Raw genomic sequence first — 7903 nt, 5'->3', positions numbered from 1 at the left:
ACACACATAACATATATATACATATGTACATACATTGATAAGCTTACCAATATTCTGTGAAGTAGGAATAACAACTGAACTTGTAAGTCTAGAATCACATCAAAACAATGAGAAAAATGACCTGAATTTGTTACATTAAAAAATCATTTCTAAGATATAGACATATTTCTTTAGCCACTTTTAACCCCTTATATAGATTTTGAAGTAAAACATCGCCAAAAATACGTGTCTAGTTTTAAAACAGTCTATGTGAATCACATAACCTGTTTGCACTTTGTATCTCTCTACATAATAATACAAAAAAAATTGAGAGTTCATTTTTTAAGGACTTCAGCATCCTGGAATTCAGATTAAAATATCTAAATATTCTTGATATAAATGTAAGAACACAGGTTTTAAAACATTTTAGAAGAAAAGTAGTACAGGAAGTTACTTTCACTATAGAAATCTGTATTTTTATTAGCATTTTACAATGTAAATTATTTTTCCAAATTTCAAACATATCATATTGCTTTTGAAATAATGTAATCTGTAATAACCCCATGAAATAACTGCATTATTATTTGCCAAATAGGAGTCTGTTAAAATTTAACTACCTATTATATTTTTATTAAATCACAAAATAAAATGGAATTATATAATGTTTATGTTAAATTCTCACTTTCCAATAAAAATCATGCAAATATTCCTTTCCGGAAATACTTTATTCAAGGAAATGTTGAAGAAAAAAAATTTAGGAAAACTAAAATAGTCATAGCTAGTAACCATAACTAAATATGTATGTGTATATATATTTGAGAATCCAAACTTAATATAGCTGAGTAAACCAGAGGACTAAATACCAATTTTGGAAATCTGTTATGAATGGCTAACATTCACCAAAGATGTTCAAAGCTGAAATTTGAAGAGATAATAAACAATAACAAATTTACCAAACTTCAGATATTTTACTCATCATTTATAAAAACTCTCTTGCCTAAGGATTTATAAAGAAAAACCTCAGGTAGCAAGAAACTGGTTACTTTCACATGCAGTGAAACATAATTTTAGCCTCACATCCAATTCCTGTCCAACACAATGGTGCCTCCTGAGAATAAAATGTGCTTTGGAGAAAAATTATCACTGTATACCAAGGACTTTCCCATGCAAAACTCCCTTTCTTGTCAGTGAAATTTTCAAGCACACTTGATGGTCACAGAATGAGGATATATGTGTATGTTTCTAAGCCAATAATGCAGTTTGAATTAAAATAAATGATCTCTTTACTAAATTTCTGACCCTAAATATGCATAAAGCTATTTGCCCATCTTGTTTCCAAAGTTTGTTTAGAGAATACAAAAGACATTTTTTGTGTGTTCATTTTGCCGTAGTCAATTCTAATATCAAGAAATGTCAACATGATGTGTTTGGGTTTAGTGGAAAAGTAAAAAATCGAGTCAACTAGTTTGTTTGGTGTGCAGAATGCCAAAGAGTGGATTCTGTAATCTTTCTTCTTGAATTCGCCATTTAAACATCATTTGGCAAAGTTGTGTTAACATTTATGTTGCTATGATCAACATGGTTTGGTTTGGCCAAGTACCTAAAAGTAGTAAGTAATATATGGCTATCTATACTAAAGAATAAAGACAAGTTACTTCTCATTAACCCAAAGACAGATAAAAATTGCAGTATGAAATCTAGAAGACTGATGAACTAATCTCACAGCTACCATTTATTCTTATTTCTCTGCCACCCTGGATACCCTGATGACCTGAGCCAGTTGAAAGAGAAAAGTGACGGGTAAGTGATAAATTTTAATTTTCAGAAGAAACCTCTTGGGCATTTTCCTGTTTGTTCCTAAAATGAATTGTAGATTCCTATTAGTTCAACCTTCCACTCTGGAACAATTTTCTTAAATAACGTTAGATTTTGAGATTAGCACCAGAAGGCAACCACTATTGAATATGCTAATGTTTCTTTGCATTAAGAATAAAGGAAAAGAATAAAACATAAATGTCTTATTAGAGTGAGATGTTATAAATTCACATGAATGAGAGAGTGGAATGTATAGGCTTGTGGGATTGTGCATTTATTGGCTTTGGCACTCTGGAGAGTGTTTGTAGATGTTTTGTGTATGCACATATGTCAGAAATGTTCATGTATTCACATGATGCAGAAGAAGAAATTAGCACCAATAGATTAACTCCAGATTTCAATTATATATTTATTAATTATACTACAAACAGTGCAGATTGATAACCATTTAAAACAAAATTATTTAATCATTAATACTCCTGCAGTTTCATTGTACAAATAAATAAACTGAACTTAGAGAACTAAGTAATTTACCCAAGTTCACATTGCTAACAAGGGTGAAAACGGGTTTGAATTGAAAGATGTCTGGATTCTGAGATGGTGCTGTTAACGTCCATATTATACACTTATACCAAAAACACAAATGCCAAGAGTTAAACATATGCTCCAAAATAACTGTATGACATGTTTATTGTACTCATATATTTTCAAATTCTTCTTCTCTTTCAGTTATTATAATCATTGTTAGAAGTAGTCATGAAATCTGGAAATTGTTACTGAGGTCACACCTGGATATAAGAGGAGTAGATGATTATCCATAGTTTTAGTAGCTTCCCAATGTATTTGCCCCATACTGTCTGAAATGCTACCTAACATAAATTAATCAGCTACCTCTCTTGATATAAAGTTATTATTTCTATTAGAGTAAGAATCTCAATTTTATTTAAGTATTTCTATACGTGTAACAAATATAAACTCTCCATAGTGTTTGAATAAATGTGTAGCGACTTAAGGAACAAAATATTTAATTTAATTATATTTTTCTTTACCACTTCTGAGTGAATAAGCCAGAATGGAGTTTCTTTTGGATTTTTCAGAACCAGGAACATGGGGAAAGGCAGGCCAAGTGGAGTACCGTGTAGGTAGTTCAGCATGGTGTGAAGGAGCATGTCAACATACAATAAAGGAGGAAAGAAGCTACAATTTAAAAGACAACAGGGGAATGCCAATGATTTTTTTTTTTTTTTTTTTCCTATTGGTTTTCTAGCCTTGGTGGAGACTTCTGGCAATCTCATTACAAATTCCAGGGAGCACCTTAACTTCTGGTACTAACTGTGGACTTGTCTAACGGAGCTGTCCAGGCTTGACTTTATTTTTCTATCCTCATTGTCATCCCTTCTTAAGTTAAGAAACATTCTGCCCTTTGCAGAATACAATTGCCAAATTTTAATGGATTTCTTCCATATTGTTGCCATATACGTGCACAGCATGAGAGAGAAGATAGTATATTAGAATATCAGCACTACCAACACAACTGACATAAGTTACATGCTCACTCTGCGCCAAGCACTCTGCTAAGTACCTTACATTGAATTTCCAAGAAACCCGAAGAAATTTTGTTATCGTCTCCGTCTTACCAATAAAAAAGCTGAGGTCGACATAATTGGGCTAATATCTAGAAAGTAGTCCAACTAGAATTTGAATCCAAGAAGTCTGACTCCAGAACTACACTCTTGTGCCAGTCTGTCTGCCCATATGTTCACTAGTTAATTAATAAATGAACTCATCAAAACCATTAAACAGTATATTTTCGGAATTTGTGCTAAATCCTAGAGAATGCAAAAAGAAATGAAACAATAACTTTGAGAGCACAGAGAAAGACACCTATTTTTACCTCTGCTGGCCTGGACATCTTTGTGGAGAATGTACTCACAGGAATCTAGAAGAATGAATAAGAAAGCAACAAACAAAATGTAGAGTTGGTGGACACACATCTAGGCAGGTGAAAGGTTGTACATAGGAAACAAAACAGAGTGGCTACCCTGGTCTACCTTAGGCCTTTCCTCCTGCGATGCACCCTTTCTTTCTGCAGATATGCCCTTTCCTTTCCTTCTGCTGACTGAAAATATTCATCTCCCAGGACTCATTCAAAATCCTCTCTCCTGAGAAAGTCTTTGAGATTCTCTCTGCTGAGATGATTCTGGATTCTCACCCTCCTAGAATCCTCTCTGGCTCTAATTTTAATTCAGTTGATAGTATGATTACTTCTGGAGCTGTTTTATTCCCTGTCCCAAGCAGATTGAAGCATTAGACAACCTCTTCCTCATGGCCCTTCTTCTCACTGGAGGCCCCAGTCCCCTCGGTTGGCCTTACACCTAAATATTCCCTCTGCCTGATACACTTCTTTCCCCAACCTTGGCTTCTTCTTTTTTTTTTTTTTTTTTTCCCTTCAAGTTCTTCTTTAATAACTTCTTCCAGTAAGCCTTCTTCTTCTTCTTCTTCTTCTTCTTCTTTTTTTTAAAGACAGTCTCACTCTGTCACCCAAGCTGCAGTGCAATGGCACTCCCGGCTCACTGTAACCTCTGCCACCCGGGCTCAAGTGATTCTCCTGCCTCAGCCTGCTGAGTAGCTGGGATTATAGGCACCCGCCATGATGCCCTGCTAATTTTTTGGTATTGTAGTAGAGACGAGGTTTTACCATGTTGGTCAGGGTGGGTTCGAACTCCTGAGCTCAGGCAGTCCTCCAGCCTGGGCCTCCCAAAGTGTTGGGATTACAGGCGTGACCCACTGTGCCCGGCCCCAGTAAGTCTTTTTTAATTACCCGCAGTCTCTATCAGATGACCCTTTGATGTGCTTCTTAACACCCACTACAATCCCCTCTATCTCAGGTAATGCCCTGTACCATCATGGCCCGATTACTCTTCTATATTCCCCACCAAGACTGTTCGCTCAGACCTCAGGGTAAGAAGTGTTTCTGTCATGCTCAGGTAGCATGAGAGTTACAGGTACTAGTTGAATGAACACATGAATGAATGCTTTGTTGAAGTTGACTGCTCTCTTTTTCAAGTAGGGAGGCCCAGATTGAAGGGTGTGAGTGGGAGAACCATGCTAGGGTGAAAGGCTGGAGACGAGAAGATGAGGTGCTGAAAAAGATACTATTCAGTTAAGAAAGTTTACGTTAATATCAGTGTATCCTCAATTTGTGACCATTTTAACCCTGACATTATAGGAGGCCAGCCAGGACCCTATCAAACAGAATATTTCCTAGATACCCTTTAGAAACTGTCGGCATCCTCAGACTGCTTTTCCCATCTTAGAGTCTCAATTCTGTCCTCTCCTTTTGCTAAAGATGTACCCACATGACATCCTACAATCACTGGGAAACAGAGTCACTCCAGCTTAGTGCTCTAATGACTGGTTCCAAATCTCCCTGTTGTGAGACTCCTGTAAAATGAGGAAAGAGCTTTGAACCTCAAAGCTTGTAACCCAACTGGTACATAAAAATGTTCTCATTCTCCACAGCTTGCTTTTAACATCTCTGCAATACTGAGGACATCTCTTATTTTTGCCTACCCAATTTTTTCCAGTACCATCATCTTCTTGGAGGACTACTGCTAAAGTCACGAACATCACCCAAATTAGACTTCTGAATCTTAATCTTGAGGAAAGTGTCACAAAAATGAAAATCTTTCAGAATTCAGTGGAGCCCTAAAGATAGTGGTGAGATTTGGGGCAAGTTACTTAACTTCTCTATGCCTCAATTTCCTTATGGTAATAATACTAATAATACCTATCATATTGCATTGTGGTATAGATTGCGGATGCTAATACATGTAACACTGAGAACAGGGCCAGGTACAGAAAAAGTGCTAAATAAGTGTTATCAATAAGTAATATAGCTATTCGAGTTTTGAAGCTGCTATATTCTTGTCCATTATGTGGCCTGGCTGTACAGTTTTTCCTTCAGTTTTCTGGGTTACTCCCATTCCCTTTCAATGAACATTGTTTTTAGCTGAAATTGGCCTGAGTTGGTTTGTGTTGCTTGCTGCCAGAAAACGCTAATGGCTGTTTCTCTCACACACCATAGGCCTTTTCTCCCCAAAGTGTTTATTAGACCCTAGAGAGCAATAACTATATATTATTAATGTCTACATCATCTAGGACACCAAGAGTGGTGCTTTGTATGTAGAAATACTAATTTCGGTGACTGGAAGACCAAAGACATGAATAATACCACTGACCTCTTGTTTTAGGGCTTTACCACAGTTTTTTTTTATCAATAAAAATCTGAACTAAGAGCATCATGATCTCCTTCAGAGGCGTAACAACAGCCATCACCAACTATTTAACTTTCTAGGGAGGCAGCTAGTGCAAGAGAAAGTGAGCTCTGGAGTCCCAGGGGCCTGTGCTCCCTTTCTCGCCCTGCCACTTATTCCCCAAGTAACCTTAGGTAAATAACCAAAACTCTCTGAGTTTCAGTTTCCTTATCTGTAAAATGGAGATAATAAAATGTATCCCACAGGGACTTGGCAACCAACAGAACAGATTATACAGGCCATGCTGGATACTCTCTTCAGCTAATAGTCTTATTTTTTGAAAGTGTTCTGAAAGTGCACAGGAAGAAAAGGAAAATTAAACTTTTAATGAAAAAAGTTATTTATAGGAGTATAGGACTTGAACTGCAACTGAAATGTAAACAAATCCTGCTTAGGTAAAGGAAAAACAATAAGTGAAGGGAACAGGAAATTAAGTTTTTGGGTTGGGGCTTTCAAATGGTGCCATTTTACCATGAATGCAGAACTAAATGCAGCTTTTTTGTTTGTTTTTGTTTTTTACAATTATTACTCATCCAGCACCTAAGAGATTTCATTTTCATGTACATTTCGTATCATACTCACTTAAAAAGAAACTCATCTAAGATTTACTAAAGGATAAATCTTAATTGTTGAGAACTTGACTCCTCTCTGATTAGTTTTATGAACACATTTTGACAGCAAAAACATTTTGTTTTAAGCTTCCTTTTATTGTCCTTCTTTGTTTGTTTTTTTATTCTTCCAGATTGTTTATATTATTTTTGAATGATATAAATACTATAACTACGTAAAACTATTTGGAAATTTAAAAATAGAAACAATTACTAATAATGTCACTATTCTAAGTTGATTCCTTTTAGATTTTTTTCTTTTCTCTTTTTATTTAATTGAAATGTATTCTCACCTAATTTTTAAATTTAGGACATGATAAGCATTTTCTATGTCTCTATAGTTTTCTAATCGTAATTTTTCTAGCTACAAATCTTAAAACTGAATAGATATTCGGACTATCTACACTTAAAAATCTTTTTGCTCTTGTTTTAATTATTTTTATGAATCTACTTGTATTTTGACTTCAATATAAGTCTGATTTTGAAAGTTTAATGATATTTTAAAACTGGTAATAAACATTATGGCACATACCTTGTTGGTACTCAGAGATACTCATCTGCAGACATAGAAGCCCTTCATGAAAAAATTACATTTATATTTGTGTTATGGAAAATCTTGGAGACAAGAACAGTAAATGCCTCTTTGATCATCAGAACCACTGCCAAATTTGAGATACGAGTGATTACAATATGTAGATTTTCTATTTCCCCTAGTGTTTCTCCTAGCTCCTAATTTCTCTGTTGGTAAAGGTGGAGCTGGGGAGGGAGTCTGGGAAAGGGTATGCTTTAGTAATCTATCTCAAAATTATATAACTAGAATCTAGCTTTTATTTTTAATGTTATTTAGCACGATTTTGGAAAGCAGTTAATAGAGATTTTGGCTGTTTAAAAGACCTTGCCTCATGCCTGTAATCCCAGAACTTTGGGAGGCCGAGGCAGGCAGATTACTTGAGGTCAGGAGTTTGAGACCAGTCTGGTCAATATGGTGAAACCCCGTCTCTATTTAAAATACAAAAATTAGCCAGGTGTGGTGGCGTGCGCCTGTAGTCCCAGCTACTCTGGAGGCTGGGACAGGAGAATTGCTTGAACCTGGGAAATGAAGGTTGTAGTGAGCCAGGATCGTGCCACTGTACTCCAGCCTGGGCGTCGCAGTGAGACTCCTTATCAAAAAAAAAAAAAAAAAAA

The sequence above is a fragment of the Piliocolobus tephrosceles genome, chromosome 4, assembly GCF_002776525.5.
Source record: "Piliocolobus tephrosceles isolate RC106 chromosome 4, ASM277652v3, whole genome shotgun sequence".
In the NCBI taxonomy this organism is placed as follows: Eukaryota; Metazoa; Chordata; class Mammalia; order Primates; family Cercopithecidae; genus Piliocolobus; species Piliocolobus tephrosceles.
The sequence above is the reverse complement of the archived record's forward strand: the minus strand, read 5'-3'. Positions refer to the sequence as shown.